This window comes from Sabethes cyaneus, chromosome 3, assembly GCF_943734655.1.
Source record: "Sabethes cyaneus chromosome 3, idSabCyanKW18_F2, whole genome shotgun sequence".
Lineage (NCBI taxonomy): Eukaryota > Metazoa > Arthropoda > Insecta > Diptera > Culicidae > Sabethes > Sabethes cyaneus.
In genome coordinates, this window is record NC_071355.1 from 125,235,615 (window position 1) to 125,254,719 (window position 19,105).

General features: G+C 39.0%; 1 protein-coding gene across 1 annotated transcript in view; it reads left to right on the forward strand.

Annotated features, from left to right (window-relative positions):
• The first annotated feature begins 1,041 nt into the window (after positions 1-1,041).
• LOC128743673 (uncharacterized) overlaps positions 1,042-19,105 on the forward strand; it is a 330,438-nt gene continuing 312,374 nt past the window's right edge. The window contains exon 1 of the mRNA XM_053840296.1: positions 1,042-1,350. The gene's annotated coding sequence lies outside the window, so the exon portion shown is untranslated. The remainder of the gene's footprint in view (positions 1,351-19,105) is intronic.

The following is a 19,105-nucleotide window of genomic DNA, read 5'->3' on the forward strand; positions in this document are numbered from 1 at the left end:
TACATCAAATCTGGCACTTTTCTCTTGCAACACTACCGTGCTCTTTCTTTCGTTTACGTCAAAGAAGGAGAGCAAAAATGTGCGAAATGTAAACAAAACTATTGCTCTCCTTTTTTGCGTAAATGAAAGAAAGAGCAACACTGCCGTACATGAGAAGAGTGCCCAGTTTTGATGGATGCAGAGTTGTCAAAAAGATTGTTCGAATATTACGAACACAATTTATAGCGTCCGCCATTATAGCTAAAGACGCATAAAATTCTACACTAAACTCACAACAGCTAGCTTCTGGCGCTAGCATAACGGTTACAGTCCATATATACTAGCGCCAGAGGAGCCAAAGGTTGTCAGTGTGCAAATCAAAAGAATCATTTAGTTGGGAAACTATAGTGGTGGTGACGCTAGCATATTAGGTGATTTTAATTTGAAATTTTATCCAAGAATTCCCGAAAAATTTGTTCCTGAATGGATGTCTGTTCTCTGTGCTAACAATCTGTATCAAGTCTGTGAATCGGGAACTTCATTGTCAAAGTTGCTCTTTATTATTTATCTGTTCTTTATCTGTGCGCTGGTTGGTGTTGTCATCAGTGTGTTCTCCGCTGTGTTTTTATGCCAGTGAAATGGTTTTAAAACGTTCTTTTTCTTTTCGTCCGGATGAATAGAATCCCACGACTGCGCCTTTTTACACCGATTTTTTCAGAAATTTTAAGCAAGTGAAGTTTCCAATCACATTACTTGGCAGCCATATTTGAAATTTTAAACTGGTTGTCAAAGTTTGACAATGAGATTCCCTCATTTTGATGAATCTCAGGCAGACACACATTTGCATATATAATGTAAATACATTATCTGAACATGTGTGATGTTTACCACGCGCACTGCAGCGACACTGGCATTCTATATATATATTGATTATACTGTAGCGACACGCCGGCATTTTTTACTCAAATTTGTCAATTTTGACATTGTCGCCACTCTATATACAGTCACTCTAGAGGTGGGTAACGTATTCAGACTTGACATGCAGGTTTTTAAGTGTCTATTAGCCATTTGCAATTTGCGATTGAGATAAATATTAAAAAACTAAAGTAGAGAGTAAGGCATAAATCTGCGAAGTGTACTGTGTTGTGATATACCTGAGTGGAATTCTGTTTATCCTCGATTGAAGGCATTCAAATATGCAACGCAATTCTGTTTGTTAATTAACACGATAATTTTTATCTTGAGTGTGCGACGCGACTGAAAAGTGCATAAATTGGTACCTACCATAAATTCATTTTTCTGCTGTGAATAAATTTGTACCTGCGCAGAAAAAATCGATGTTGATAAAAAAACGAAAGCTCTAATGTTTAGGTATGTATTAACTGTAATTAAATTTTTGATTATGATAATTTTCTTGATCATTACGTACGCATTCCAATAATATGTGGCTACGAATAAATACGGTTATGGGCCAGTTCAGTTACAAACGTTTCTAACGACGCATACATTTATAGTAGATGGTAATACGTTTGAAAACAAAACTCGCAGAAACACTAATCTTAAATTGCACTTTTAATTTGATTATTTTTGATTCTAACATTTTACACCAAAAAAACTAAACCAATAAATAAAATGTGCATTACATATAAAACTGCAATTAAGCTTTCGCGGTTGTACATTAGGTCGTATGAATAAAGTGTTAGAGCAAATGCTCCCATACGATTTAAACGGGAAAAGCAAGTTTACTCTTTTATCCATACGGCCTATTTTCTCGAAACACAGTTCCCCGTAGGATATTTTCTCGAAACCTATTTCCCCGAATGTACCACTTTCCGCAAACCATTTCCCCTAATAGGCCATATGAATAAAAGAGTTTGCTTTATTTCTCCCATGAGATTTACACGGGAGAAGCAAAGCAAACTCTTTTATTTATATGGTCTTGGCCTAATGTACAGTTTCCCCGAAAACCATTTCCTGGAATGTATTCCTTCTCCGAAAACTGAACTAGAGAACTTACCTTTTTTACATGTTTGTTTATTTGATTAGGCTCAGGTGCGAGAGCTTAGAGGAGCCGTGTGTAATCATTTTATTACAGTATTCTTAATTACTGTCTAATATTCTGTTAGCAGGTGTAATTGTTACGCCCGATTTGTTGGGGTCAATAGGCTTTAAAAAGTGAATTGTTCGGATGGACTAGGAGTGATGGGTTTGGGGTTCTTGCTCTGTTTTCCTCGTAACTTTTTTTTAACGTAGGACTACGTCTTACTTTAATAGGGTGGCACGCTTCTTCTTCTTCTTCAGCAGCATAGAGCCGGGGTGGCTCGTGCTGTTTCAAGCACTCGTCTCCATTCAACTCGGTCTTGGGCCACTCGTCGCCAATTTCCTAGTCGTCTCAGAAGTCGCAAATCGCATTCGACCTGGTCGAGCCATCGTGCACGTTGGGCCCCCCTGTTCCTGGTGCCGGTGGAGTTGTTGAAGAGGACTATTTTCGTCGCACTGTCGTCCGGCATCCTTACGACGTGTCCGGCCCACCGTAGCCTGCTAACTTTCGCTAGATGTACGATGGGAGTCTTTCCGCTCAAACACGGCAAGGGCGCGCATGTCCTCCGTAAGCAGCGTCACGGCTTCAAGTCCATAAAGAACTACCGGTCTAATAATGGTTTTGTACATTGTCAGCTTCGTGCGGCGGCGTATGCTTCCTGATCGTAGCGTTTTACGAAGGGCAAAGTAGGCCCGATTTCCCGCTTGGATGCGCCGCTGGATCTCCTTACTAGTGTTGTTGCCCGCGGTCACCAGCGATCCCAAATACACGAACTCCTCTACCACTTCTAGTTCGTCGCCGTCAACGGTTACCGTCCGTGGGAGGCACGCATTTGTTTCCTTTGAGTCTCTTCCTTTCATGTATTTGGTCTTCGACCAAATCATCTCGATTTTTAGCCCAATTCTTCTAGACTCCGCTTTCAGTCTGGCGTAGATTGCCTCCGCCGTCGCAGGGTGGCACGCTGGAGAAATAAAAATGACCGCGACACGACAAAGTGATAGATTTTGAACGCTTATAGCTCAGCCAATTCTGAAAATATTTTCATGGTTCGCATACCATTCGAATCACAAAATATCTGCCTTTTGTATAGCTTTATAGTATAGTTTTATAGTAGAAAATTGTTCAAAATGTGCAATAGCTATCGGTGACTTAGATTCCAATGTGGGAACACAAGTATAGTGATAAAGAAAATAATTTTCACCAAAGGAAGCATCAGTTTTGTTTTTTTGATCGACTGCGTTCCATTTTAGTTCATTCCTTTCGAGTCGTATCCCAAACCCGCTAGAAGAGAGTAGCACATCAACGAGTGGCACATATTTTCGTTTGCATTTTCGCAAGAAGAGCCGATCAGCAGGTTGATTGTTTTTAACCGGACCTTTCTGCTCGATTGATAAACACGGAAAAAGGGGATAAAATTGTAGATAAACCGGTAATCTGTTTCGTTTAAAAGGTGTGGATCATATACAGTTCCGTGTTAGGAAAAAGTAATGGAACAATGCAAGTAACAGAAACTGATCGTATACCTAGCACCAAAGCGTTTCCGTGCTGCATTTTGTTTTGCTGGAAATGTAACGTCGTGGCTGTGTGTGTTTGATCGCTGAAGTGAGATGAACATGAAAGAAGGAGCAAATTTCACAGGGTGCCGCAATAAAACCTAATGCACTTAAAGAATCCAAAAGGCATTGTGCTTCTCTGTTTAAATTTTTGCTGTAACGTTAATTGGTTTGACCAGCGGTACGTATAATGCCGTGCGATGGTTGGATTTTGTGTAATTTGACGTGTTTTGGTGTTAGTCAGTTGTGTGCAGTGTGAGTGGTTGATAGAAGGGCTTTTTGTATAGTCAGGACTGTGGAGTGTAACGCAGATTGTAAGGTAGTATGTATATAGCGATGGCTTTTCATTTGCAGATTTTCACTACATTCGGATGCCACTTTGAATCTGCTCAATATACAATATACAATATACTAGTTAGAATAAGTAGCTAGTACCAAATAATTCATCTTACTTCATATTTCGCTTCCATTTTTGCAGTTGTTTTGTTTGCTTGTTTGTTTTGTTTTGTTTTGTCTCTTCAGAGAGCGAAATAAGGCGCTATAACCTTGGCCTATTGCAGCCTGGCTTTTGGTCTAAAAACCACAAGTTCATCCCCGAGGGTCCGGAGTATCACTTAACCTTTATTAGCAAAGATACTCCCAACGACTGTATACTGTATAACGTAAACTGTAAATACACCAATATCTTTACGGGGAAGCGTTTGGTACAGGAGGTTTCGCTTCCTTCCTTCCCTTCGATTTCAAAGAGTTGAATGGAATTAAGTATCATTTATAATTTCCACTTGATTCTTTGAAATTCTCTTTGCGGTACATGCTGCGCAGTTGGCCTGGCCGTTGACAAGAAAAATGATCGATTTAGACAATCGTCATTTTCCAGGATGCCTTCAAGTATTGGCTGCGTTAGTGTGAGATTAGATTAGAGAAGATTGTATTTGGCAAGTAACTCCTAGAATTTCCACGTAAAGTTGAACGATTTTTCCAAATTTCCTACAGTATTCGTTCAGTCGTCGCCATAGTTACCATATGAAATTGTTATTAATAACATACAATCAATTTAAGTGAGAAGTGAGCGGTTTTGTGCATCTGATTTTACAATGTCTCAATTGCTTCAAGCAACATATATGCGTAAATACCGCAAGCGAGTCCGTGAGCAGGCATTATTAACTGTACCAGCTAAGAGGCCAGGAGCTTTTCTTTACCAACCAGTAAGGAGATGACACCATCTGCCTGATTTTAACGATTAGTAAGTTTCTAATTAGCCAAAATAATTTTATTAAAATTGTTACTCTGCAGTGTTATTTCACCACTATCTTAACCAGAGACAATGTGATTTCTTCGCTTCAACCCTTTAAACAAACCAGTTGAAATATTCGGACAAGCGACATCAACTCGATAGCGTTGCCATCGGAAATTAGATGTAAGAAAAAAAAAATGTCATGATTATACCTATTACTTTAATTCACAGTCTGATTTCGACCTCATGCTGCTCTAAATAACGGTTTAGCATGTGCCAGATTGCTTATAATTTACACGAACACGATGCGAAGTTCTGCAATATGTAATGTAATGTAATAAGGTCATTGCCAATTATTTTTAAAGTTTTGTCACCCCCCTCCCCCTTGGAAATTGGCTTGAAAAATCGGGGGGCAAAAAAATAATTTGTAGGATATTAGTTAATTTTTTTTATAAAATCAATTGTCCGTGGGCTCTACAGCCAAAAAACTCGAAAAATGAGTGACGAGTTGAGTTAACGCTTCTAGCACGAAACAGAAATGGAAATTCAAACAATGGAATTTTCGAAAATCGTCCAAAAAAATTCTCTTGTTTTTGTCTTCTTTTCGTACATTTTTGCATGGAAAATAATAATGTATATATTAAAAGCAAGAACAGATTTGGTTTTCACGTTTAAACTTTAAATAAAACCCTTTTTTTGCTCGAATAAAAAATTCACTTTGTTTTTTTCGCCCCCGTCCCCTTCAGTGGTCCAACACCGGAAGGACAAAAACTTTATAAAATATTTGTAATGGCCAATCTGGTCGGCAAATTCATAAAATCAACAACTAGTGTAATCATTTCTATTTCACAGTGCTTATCTATGACCATTGTAATACGCAGTTACGGTTACTTCTTTCAAATATTAAGACAAACATTTTGATCAAACGTCTTTTACGTAGTGGAGTCACTGGATAGTAGCTTTCAGTATGATGTAAGAATTATAAACTTATATCTGATAACACTATGCTTTTTCTCTACAGCACAAAGTAGCCAACCCAATCGTTACAGTCAATTTTAAACTTTCAAAATGGTTCTTTTCAGAACCATCATAACTGTCAATGAAGAGTATTATGATTTCCACTAGCAATCAATTTTCTCATAAGTGTTTTAGTAAGGTGTGTCTAGATTAGCAACTAGTGACATGCAAGTTGTTCCTAACTGTTGCTGATGTTTCCAAGTAACTATGGTGCAGGTGGCGACAGAAGCAACATTGAGCAAAAACTAGCAACATATCACATTCCACATATAGCAAAAATTGCCCATTCTAAGCGCACCTTTACACTAACTTTGCGTAGTCCTACGTTGAATATGCGGTAGTATCTTGTACACAACCCCTCTGATTTTTTCTCTATTTTCGATGGTCTTGTGCATGTGGTATCGGTGCTGAGTAGTCGTTTTTGTACTTCATGCTTACGGACCATATCGTCAGCGCACAAGTTCATCGTGGTGGGACAGGCGGTCTGCGAATTAGATAATCACCCCTATTCTCTATTTCGAACGAATCTTTGTTTCGAACGAGATGTTTTGCCCATTTGATTTTGAAGGCGGAAATTTCGTTCGAAATACCAATCCGTTCGAAATATACACCTTTATTGTTTACGGCCGTATCCTGCATTCGTACGAATAGTTTGTTTCGAACGAATCGGGAAGTACTACTATTCTCATATTCGAATGAACAAAAGGAAGGGGAATTCGAACGTTCGAATTGGTTCGAACGAAAATAAGAACACGAACCGGCTTAACTTTCGAACGAATATCATTCGAACGATTAATTTCGACTCAAATAATCCATTTTACTTACCCGAACAAATTACTTCACAAACCGAGATAGCGATTGTTGATAGTTTTCTCGCTGCTGGGCTGATGCAAGTATGCAATATTGTAAACAACAACAATTGCTTTCTTGATCTGGTGTTCACTACTGACACAGACATCTGCCAGGTGGCATTAACGGATCCATTGATCAAGAACGAAATTCATCACTGTGCGATGTTATTGACCATCGAAGCGGCCGCATCGAACGAGTGTGACATTGAGGTGTTCAAAAAGTATTTGAATTTAAATGCAATGGACAGTGTAGGCGTGCGTACTGACTTAGGTAATATTGAATGGAACAATATCTTTGTTACAGAGGAAATGTTCCAAAACGATGTAGCGGTATATGTTATGCAAGCATCTGTGCTGCTGGATTTTATTCGCGCCGTTGGTGTTCTCAATGTCGATATCGGGGATGCTGCGAATGTTAATAATTCCGTGGATTATAATATTTTGTCGTTTTATCATGTGATTTTCGATATTTTTTCCCGTCATGCTCCAATGGTCATCAAACAGCAAAATTCACAGCACTATTACCCCGAATGGTTTTCTCGGTCGCTTATCAATCTAATGAAAGCCAAACGATCGGCTTTAAAACGAATGCATCGAAATAGGTCAGATGAAAACGTGACGCACTATAAGCAGGTTCTACGTATGTTCAAAGCTGCCCACCGAGAAGAATATAAAGTTTACCTAAGTGAAATACAAAGATCTATAAAAGGTAACCCGAAATGTTTCTGGAAGTTCGTAAATAGCAGAAGGAAGAACTCCAGTATTCCAGATCACGTTAAGTATAAGAACGTTACTGCTACCGGTCCTCAGTCATCAACGCACCTATTTGCGGAACATTTTAAAACCGTATTTGACGAACATACCTCCGCCAACAATATACCATTTCAATACAGCGATGCAGAAGCATACCAAGTATCTCAAAACAGCATCGGAAATGCTATTCGCAGACTCGACAAAAATCTGTCACCTGGTCCCGATACACTATCGAATAAGCTTTTGAAAGAGTTTCAGAATGAACTAATAGAACCTCTCGCGAGTCTATTTAATGCGTCTCTAGCCTCCGGTTACTTCCCCTCGATTTGGAAGGTATCTCGTATTAGTCCAATTCATAAAAAAGGATCTCGCTCAGATGTGGAGAACTATCGAGCAATAACTATCCAGTCGGCTATACCGAAGCTCTTTGAACAAACAGTTTACGATCATCTATACGAAACGGTTGCTGATCGCATCTCTTCTGCTCAACACGGGTTTTTGAAGAAAAAGTCTGTAACCACGAACCTTTGTGAATTTACGTCTCTGGTAAACGATTATATCTCAAGGGGGTTTCAAGTAGACTGTGTATACACTGATATGAGTAAAGACTTTGATTCTGTTAAGACGGATAGTATTATGCAATCGGTTACAGACTTCGGCATCGATGGGCCGATTTACAACTGGCTAAGAACTTACCTTTCGCGCAGAGTTCAGTATGTGAAAATTAAGGAAAACGTCTCTGCTTCATTTGTTGTTAATTCGGGAGTACCGCAGGATAGTCATCTAGGACCATTGCTTTTTGTACTAGTGATGAACAGGCTTCCGGATATGTTGTCCAATGCTACTATCTTAATATGAGCGCAGATGATGTAAAAATCTTTTTACCTATCAAGACTGGCAGTGATTGTCTTAAGCTACAACTTGACGTGGATAACATTGGAATATTCTGTTCGAATAGCGGCTTGAACATCAACCCAGATAAATGCTCTGTTATGACTTTTTCCCGAAAACTACGTCCAATCGAATTTCAATACTCCTACAACGGAATCGTTCTGCCACGCAAGGAAACCATTCGTGACCTAGGAATTATATTTGATCGTTCACTTTCGTTTACAAGTCACATAGACAACGTTATTAAAGACTGCTTAAAGCTATTTGCTCTTGTGAGACGATACGGTCGTGACCTTAAGGATCCGTATGCAATACTAGCAATATATGTAGGCGTCCGCAATATGTAACCTATATACAACGGATAGAGACAGTCCAAAAAAAGTTTGTTCGTTTTGCATTGCGGTACTTGAGGTGCAATGGAGATGAACTACCGCCGTATCACGACCTATGCTCTTTAGTCAACATTGACACAATCCACTGCAGACATAAGATTGCCGACATAGTGTTCTTCACAAACATCCTATCTGGACGAGCCGACAGTGAAATGCTTGCTTCAAGGTTGCACTTCAAACAGCCAAGTTGCACTTCGGAATACCCGGGTGTTTAATCCACTTAATCCAATTAATTCAATCAATCCAATCCAATTAATGAGCCAACGTGCCGTTTCATGAAAGCTTTCAACGATCTACAGCATATAGTGAATGTTACCATGGCACCAGCGAATATTAAAAATAGGCTTAGCTTGTATTTTAGGGGACAGTTGCATCCCATTTGAGTGTTTTTAATAGTTAATGTTCATAGTTACTAAGAACTTTTTTCATTGGAAAACGGGCTTGAGGCCTAAACCTTAATTGAGCAAATGAACGAAAACAAGAAAAAAGGTGATAGAATAGCGGTGAATGCGTTTTAAATCTTTGAGTCGATATTTTTAGAAAGTGGTATATGAGGCTCATATACTGGAGATCTCGGCCACCCAGAATATCTCTACAGGGTTGTTAGGTTGTCTACCTCGGGCCCGAAGGGAATCAGCTTAGACCTAGCATCACAGAATTCGTACACGACCAAACAATATGCTCGATGTCGTGGAAGCCATCGCCACAAACTGTGGTTACTCTCTGCAAGCCTAATACGACCATTGAACATGAATCTAGACATAACGCGAATGAACTCTCTACCCACATCCAATCCCTTGAACCAGGCTTGTTATTTCCTCACTCATTGCGCAAAAAGTGCAACTTTTTTTTCAACACAGCACATAAGAAGGGCTCCATATAAAGCAGCGGCCAAAATTGCCGAATGTAAAATTTCACATTTTAGCACATGCTTAAACGCGGTTTTGTAGTGAATTGTCTATATTTTTATGATTCGCGAATAAAATTTTGATAGAAAAAAAATATGTAGAAATAAGCCGTCAAAGTTGCCCATTTCAAAGTTTGTAAAATAAGTCATTTTAAAAAAGTCAAAAAATTAAATAGGTATTGCGGATGTAAATATTATGGTTATATATCATTTTAAAACTGATATCTTAGCCTATTAAAAAATGAAATGAAGACAAATTTAAACTCAATGAGGTGCGCCATAGGCTACTTATAATAAAAATGAAATTCTAATAAATTTTAATCAAAAAAACAACGCTTGTCGCCGCAGTTTCTTACAGTGCGTCTGAAAGCTCGAAGCAAGTTGTATCAAAACATGAATTAAAATTTTGCTATAATTTGACGTTTTCAGAAAAATAAAATTTTCATACTTTTAGCAAGTCTTTAAAATTCCCTCCCATGGTGGTTTGTCGCGCACTTTGGCACACTCCTAAGCTTAGTTCCGTATGTAGAATAGTTTGTTAGATATATGTGTAGTATGTAGTATAGTATTGCATAATTTATCTTTATGTGTAACATGTGTCTCGTAAAGCGGAATCGAGCGGAATTGAACGGATTTGATTTTAAATTCAATCCGTTTAGGCCGAAGCACCGGGAGGGCTTACTCAGTTCCCTAGATGAAATGCTGGTATGCACAGAAATTTCTCTAGGAAACTGAAACCAAATCCTACCCACGATTCATGAGATTTTGACTTACTCATGAAAATTTAAAATTATCGCTAGTTAGAACGAACGAGTGTTCAAAAATGATGTGATGTCTTTATTTGCGTAATCGAGACATTTTCTATGGGATTGCCATGGAATTTGTAGTGTTATGCGATTATGGACAGCACAGCGCTGAAAAATATACACACACGTACATGTATACATGTGTATGCATGTATGAGTGTGCATGGGTGTATAGGTATGAATGAATATATGTTTGAGTGTTCTATGAGTCGGAATTTTTTCTTATACCTATGCTGCCAAACTACAATTATTAATGGGCAGGAAGTTATAGTCATAGTCTGTGTTGCCTGTGTCAGATTCCTATGTTATTACTATTATTACTAATATTGCTATCGTTGTTGTTACTGTCACCTCTATTGTATTGTTTTGGATGTAATTAATTATAATTATTATTGTTATTTTCTCATTTCCCTCCTTTTTTAGAGTGTCTTGTGACTAACCGCGTTAACGGTATTCAACTAACAATATAAAATTATCATGAATGACGCTGTTTGTCTCCCAAAGACCCTCCTAATGCTGATGAGCTACTGTCGGAGAGTCCATCAAGTCGGACGATGGCAACTCACCGGCGGCCTGCTCCTCTCCATTCTTGCTGCTGTCGTCGCGGTCAGACTCAGTGGATCTCTCGAAAAGCTTTATAGCCTCGATATGCATTTTGTTCTGTCCATTGCCCAATCCTGGCAGACTTCAACTGGAATTCCACTTCTAACTAAATCTTTTTAGAGTATAGCTCTTCAAGTAAAAACAGGTATTCGATTCTCTGGCTGATTCAAGCGATAGCGAAGGGCTGTCCTCAATATACCATCATTCCCACTTCCTTAAATATGGTCATAGTACATAATATATGGCTATGGTATGAGGATTTTTTCGATTCAATACCATTCTCACAGAATTATCAACTTCGTTAACATCTTATTAAGTCTTGCTTCAGTGACAACTTGCACTTAAGACTTAATACGGCATATATACATATCTCCAAGTGAAGTTCTACATGATCCACTTCATCCTTTCTTAGTTACAGAATTGCTTCAATTACCGCTACAAATAGGCAATTACTGCCACCGGGAATAATACGAGCGAGTACCAGTCCCCATTATATTGCATCTGCTCTATTTTTTGGAAGTTCAAGTAGTTTATCGATAGTTCTGAGCGATAATATTGCTCTTGAATAATATTCCGCACAAAATATTCGAAAATTAACGCCAACCGCTACAATACTGCAAAGATGGTAGGTAAAGAAGCGGCTGTGGCTTTTAATGAGTATAGGTGGTTGAACAGCGATGGGTCAACCGTGATGACATGGCTAGTTGGAGAGATGAGTAGCGTCCATCCTAGCGAGTAGTTAGTCGGTAGTAGCATAGGTGATGGACAGACATAGAATTCTCGTGATATTACTAACCCGAAAATTGCAATCAACATGTTGACTAAAATTTTTCCCCTTTTCTTTTTCTTCTCTTTTTCGTTTTCTGATTTCGGTCGTTGCTCCTCACGGCGAGCCTAACGTTGACGTGGGAGGTAACGAGGGATCAGCTACAGATTTAACACGTTGGAGCGGACGACGTGAAGTCAACGTAGGCCCTAAGTTATTACGAATATACAGGTACAACAAGACTGACACAGGCAGAGAAGCGGATAAACAAAAGAAAGGAGAACATCAAGATAAGTACATTCATTATTATTGCTTATACAATTGTAGCGGATCTGCATAGAGTCAAGTTCTGTCATCTCTTTTTCCTCCTCATTAATTCATCATCATCAACGCATTATAGCGCTAGCGTTGTCCGCAAGGTTTTTTTTTATCGTTATCACAACCACCTTCTCTCAGCCTTGGACAGACTTGGCTCTAACTGCCCCACCTCGTGCTGCAAACAGAAACGGAAACAGAATATTTTTAGCAAGTCTTTAAAATTTTAAGTTTATTTTTTTCCTAAATTTATTTAGAACTTGAAGAGAGTTTCAATGAGAAAATGGGAGAATCCCCGCGAAATTTTTTTTTGTCAAGCAAATATTTATTTCGGAAACATTTGATCATTTTTCCCCAAATCATCCTAAATATGAGTTGTAATAAGTTGAAATCATTTTTATTGTAACAAATATAATCTAGAATCAATTTGAAACTAAACATCAATTTTGACCAAAAATCGCAATTTTCCGACTATTGTGCAATGAGCAGAATTGCTTTCAGAAATGAGAAATAAATCCACACAAAGAGAAATACACTAAGGCTGTGAATCATTTCGCGAATTTTTTAACTTTTTAGTTAAAATTTGACAGTTCGATGGCTATTTCTCCTCGAGTGGTTAAAATCTGTTCAGAATGCCAACCATTTCACATTTGACAGATTGATAGTTGTTTTACTCAATGAGAGCATATATAAGGTGAGGATGAAGATATGTTTCTATAATAGCGAATTTATTTATTCAGTCCAGGATGGAATTGGATGAATTTTTGGTGTTCATTTGCTCCTATTTGATAGATAAAATTTATCTCATTTCTTTTCGGGTTGAATAAACAAATTTGTTATATGTAAAATATCCATACACTGGTGAAAAAAAATTCAAGGAAGAATCAGTGAAACACATCGAAGCTCTTTCCTCACCTGTGGCATATCTCATTGGCTCTCAGAACTTGGTTAAAACTAACCATGCTCCCGAGCAGGGTTATTCAAAACATCATCGTACTGTCAAATTGTCGGTCCTTTCGGTATAGCTACAGCAGTAAGCGTGAAAACGAAACAACCGGTGCGCGTACAGAAACTATAGACTCAGAGGCGTCAAGGCAATCAAAAGTCGTTAAATTTTGAACCTTAGCGGAGAATTACCTTTGTTTATATTGCGGAGTTTCCACCTATTTAGAGTCCCACACGAAAATTTTTTGCGTGGTTATTTTCTGCGTTTACCACACATGTTTGCAATTTAGTAATTTGAACTATCAGTTTTTCGTGTTTGCCTCCCCACTGCACCCCTCCTTGTCTGACAAGCATATTTTCAATATTTTTTTGAAACGATGGTTCTACAATTGATGAAGGGACGGTAGGGGAAAGAAATGAAAATTTTTGGTGAAGGAGGGGAAGAGCGGAAAGGGAGGGGGGGGGGGTATTGGTAGCTATGCTTGTACCTTTGAACCATAGAGGCGCTGGACCATAGAGGCGCATAGAGGTACAAGTACCAGCGAACCACATGCCCTGGCGGGTGTTGTGGGTTCGAATCCGGTTATAATCTCAGATTACAGCTTGGTTCGACTCATGCACCTTCCAGCATTGGACAAAAGGTAGGAGTCAAAATGACTACTTGTCAAGCATAGCTACCAATACCCCCCCCCCTTCCTTTCCGATCTTCCCCTCCTTCACCAAAAATTTTCATTTCTTTCCCCTACCGTCCCTTCATCAATTGTAGAACCATCGTTTCAAAAAAATATTAATATATGTATGACCTCATTCCAAGGTCAAGACTAAAAACTTGAGATTAGTCTATATTTTCAATATTTTCAGTAAGTACAGGATAATTACTATTAACAAAAGAATTTGCGTAGGATTTGTTAAATTGCTGCCAGGTGCAATAAAGGGGCTTTCCCCTTTTGTTCAGTACAGGAAGCAGTAGATCCTATAATCCCACTTGACGCTGATCATCCTGCTCTGGAAGTTACAGTTGATTTACCAGCACCTATTGAGTTTGAAGATACCTCGGACGCAAGAGAGTTGGACTTTCGAAGAGCAGACTTTTACGCTCTTACCGAAGCTATTGCGCGTGTTGATTGGCGTTGCCTTGACCGGTTTACGGATGTTAATGATGCCGTTAGTCATTTCACTCAAATTATGACACGTCTCATCTCTAAATGTGTGCCCACCCGCAACTCACCTCGAAAAGCAGCGTGGGGTGACGCTCATCTGCGGTTTTTGAAGCGTCTCAGGTCTTTTGCCCTACGAAAACACACCAGGCTCCGCTGTCCTTTTTCAAAGCAACAATTTAATATAGCGAGCAGTAACTACAGAGCTTACAATCGATCGCTATATAAACGATTTACCTCACGAATTCAAGCCAAGTTGCGTAAAAATCCAAAATTGTGCTGGTCGTTCGTGAATTCTAAGGAAAGCGAGATAGGGCTGCCTGTGAACATATTTTTGGGTGCCTGTAGCGAGAACACAGCAGGTGAAAAATGTGGACTCTTTCCTGCCCACTTCAAAAATTCCTTCAACACTTTTATTGCATCGGAAGCACAAGTAGCCTCTGCTGTCGAAGACACACCGCCTGATATGATCAATTTGAACACTTTTCATATAACTGATCATCTCGTTGAAACTGCAATCAAAAAGCTTAATTATTCCCTCGCTGCTGGATCAGACGGAATCCCTTCATGTGTTCTGAAAAAATGTACCACAGTTGTTGTTCGTCCGCTAGCAATGTCATTTGACTTTTCGCTGGTGCAGAATGTATTTCCCACATTGTGGAAAAAATCCATTATGTTTCCCGTGCATAAAAAGGGAGATAAGAGAAACATGGAAAATTACCGCGGCATCACGTCACTTTGTGCCTGCTCGAAAGTCTTGGAAATAATTGTACATAACGCACTTCTCAGCAGTAGCTTACATTACATATCTCTCGATTAGCGCGGTTTTATCCCCAAAAGATCTGTTGCCACGAATCTTACGCAATTTGTTTCGTTCTGTTTAAATAGCCTAGAGAAAGGCGCGCAAGTAGACGCGATATACACAGATTTAAAAGCTGCATTCGACCGTGTCGACCACGAAATATTACTGAATCGGATGGAGAAATTTGGAATATCTGCTGCATTTACAAGATGGATGAGGTCTTACCTTACCGGCCGTGGTTTATGCGTCAAAATCGGTCAAGAAGAGTCGGAATTGTTTTGCAATCTTTCGGGAGTTTCTCAAGGAAGCAATTTAGGCCCATTGCTGTTTACTTTATTCATCAACAAGCTCTCTATAGTCTTACCAACTGAATGCCGCTTGTTTTATGCTGACGACGTCAAGATATACCTGACTATAAAAACCGTACTTGATTGCTCGAGACTACAACAGATGATCGAGTCATTTGAAGGCTGGTGCACGAAAAATTTGCTGACAATTAGTGTCCTCAAATGCAATGTCATCACGTTCCATCGCAATCAGAGCCCGATTATTTTCAATTACTGCATTCTGGGTCCTGCACTGCAACGAGTTGACCACGTTCGTGACTTAGGCGTAAATCTCGATTGTGCGCTTACCTTTCGCCTGCATCTTGAGGAGATTGTCTCTAGGGCTAATGGGTAGCTTGGCTTTATATTTAAAATTGCTGATGAGTTCAAGGATCCTTAGTGTCTCCGTTCGCTGTATTGCGCCTTAGTACGCTCAATACTCGAGTCCTGCTCAGTTGTCTGGTGCCCGTTTCAAGCTAACTGGATTGCAAGGATTGAGTCGGTGCAAAAGAAAGGTTATACGTTACGCTCTTTGCATGCTGCCATGGAGTAACCCGTCGGACCTACCCCCATATGTTGCACGGTGACAACTGTTGGGACTCGAAACGCTCGAAAAAAGGCGCAACATCGCCCAAGTTGTGTTCGTTGCTAAGCCCTTGAACGGACAAATTGATTGCCCAACTTTATTGGAACAGCTCAATCTTTACGCCCCAGAACGAGCTCTTCGAACGAGGAACTTTCTCTATCTCGAAGCAAGGAGAGTCAACTACGGTCTATTTAGCCCAACAAGGTACATGGCAGCCCAGTTCAACACAGTCTACGAATTATTTGACTTCGACATCTCCATCGATACTTTTAGAAGACGACTCTCCCAAAGACAATAGTTATGTGTTTCTTCATGTGTAGAGTAATTGTATTTAACCTTCCTAGTGCATTGGGGTCGTTTTCGACCCATCGGCATACTTACAAAGCTTAATATTCAGTAACGGTAAGAGTTAGAGACTTGAAATTTTCTGACTTTTCCTAACTTTGGAAAATTAGCATTGTGGGGGAGTTTCAGCTTTCAGCGACATCTAGAAGAGCAACAGCAAAAAAAGTTACATACAGGGATACCTCGATATAAGACAGCCTCGTTATAAAACAACCTCGGTATAAGACAAATCGATATAAGACAATTTTTGTCTTATATCGAAACAAATCCCTTTGACATAGCTAGTAACGATACCAGTGCTGATTTTCCATTCTGAAATCGGCGCCATGCAGATGTTCATTATTTCAAAATAACCCCAAAAATAGTAAAAATTAATAGTTCAAACAATAATAAATAGTTCAAAAACCGTAAACACATAACACAGAGCAAAACTGCACCCGCTAATGCAATTTTTTTTATTGAAAAAACCATGTTTCGATATAAGACAATTTCGATATAAGACAACTTTTAGAAATTATAAATTGTCTTATATCGAGGTATCCCTGTATTATGCATTAAGGGTCGAAAACGACCCAAGTTTTGAAATTGCTCTCATTCGTCCATTTTCAATCCGAATTTCGTTTTCTTTACCTCGTTTGAAAGATATGGCCAAAAACTAGCACCCAAGGTATGTTGGGGAATATTTGTTGACTGATGGCCACTTCTGCGTCGGTTCCGGAACACCCACTACCAGGTCCCGGGGAACATTTTTATATTTTGAGATAATTCATTTTGCGGCACATCAAATCACATTGGCTTGATAAAATAAGACTAGTGGAAGTACAATGCGGACATTTTGGACCCGAATGGCCACTTCCCCATCGGTTACGGAACATCCGGTACCTGGTTTTTGAGGCCATTTTTGAATTTTAGGATGATTTCTATTGCGGCACGTCAAATTTCATCACATTGATAACATAAGACTATTGAAAGTATAATAAACACATGTTGAAGGCAAATGGCCACATCAGCATCGGTCCTGGAACAACCGATACCCGGTTTTTGGGGACATTTTTGTGTTTTAGGATAACTCATAATGCGACATATGAAATCACATCGGCTTGATAAAATAAGACTGATGGAAGTAAAACAATGTCATTTAGAAGCCAAATGGCCACTTTACCATCGGTACTGAGTCATCCGGTACCAGTTTCGGGGGACATTTTTGGCTTTTGAGATAATTCACCATGCGGCACCTCAAATCACATCGCGTTGATAAAATAACAACAATGGAAGTATAATGGGGCGTCAGTCGCATAGAATCCGGTACCCGGTATTTATAATGAACCGTAAACGGGGTAACTCGGGACAGATGAATTACCCTGTAATCCAAAAATGTCCCCAAAACCCGGATACCGGATAGTCCGGAACCGATGATGAAATGGCCATTTGTCTTCAAATGGTCCCTATAGCTCTTGTAACTGTCTTGTTTGATCAAAGCGTTGTGATTTGATGTGCCGCAAGATGAATTATTTCATAATCCAAAAATATCCCGCGGATCCAGGTACCGGATGTTACGGAACCGATGGTAAAATGGCCATTTGGCTTCTAAATGACCTTATTTTATTTTCATCAGTCTTATTTAGTCAAGCCGATGTGATTTGATGTGTCGCAAGATGGGTTATCCTAAAATACAAAAATGGCCCCAAAACCCGGGTACCGGATGTTCCGGGACCAATGCTGATGTAGCCATTTGCCTTCAAAATGTCTTTATTATACTTTCAATAGTCTTATGTTATCAAGCTGATGTAATTTGACGTGTCGCAAGATAAATCATCCTAAAATTTAAAATTGTCCTCAAAAACCGGGTACCGGATGTTCCGTAACCGATGGGGAAGTGACCATTCGGGTCCAAAATGTCCCCATTGTACTTCCACTAGTCTTATTTTATCAAGCCAATGTGATTTGATGTGCCGCAAAATGAATTATCTCAAAATATAAAAATGTTCCCCGGGACCTGGTAGTGGGTGTTCCGGAACCGACGCAGAAGTGGCCATCAGTCAACAAATATTTCCCAACATACCTTGGGTGCTAGTTTTTGGCCATAGCTTTCAAACGAGGTAAAGAAAACGAAATTCGGATTGAAAATGGATGAATGAGAGCAATTTCAAAACTTGGGTCGTTTTCGACCCTTAATGCATAATATGTAACTTTTTTCTAATGCATTAGGAAGGTTAAGTTGTTGTTCTACTATTATTATTAAGAATATTTTTATTATTATTATTATTAGTATTCATTAGGACCGCACTGTGTCCAATGAATTTTTAAATAAATGACAAATGACAAATAAGCTTGGATAATGCACGCATGGCACGGTTGACCACGCATAGTAGGCATAACTATAATCTGTATACCATAAAATTGTCATCATTGCTTTAGTTATCTTAACCTCTTTTTGTATGGTTTTACTGACAAGAAAATAGTCATCTTGGACAAAAAGCAAACGGAACTATCTGGTTGCAGTGACAATTTTATGGTAAAAATGACCATGCATGGTCATTGGGACAACTATAATTTGAAACTATACAATTGTCATCATAACAATGCTTTTGTTATCATGACCAGGCTTTGTATGGTATTGCTGACAAGAAAATAGTCATCTTAAACACGCAATTAACGTGACGAGCTGGTTGTCGTGACAATTTCGTGGTAAAAATGACGTTTTTAACTATTGTTGAAAAAACCATGAGCGTAGTCATCTCAACTATAAATTTTATAGTTTTTATGATCATTCACGTTATATTTACTCCGAATGAATCAAACTAATCTTTTGCAATAAATGAATGTGGTGCATGTA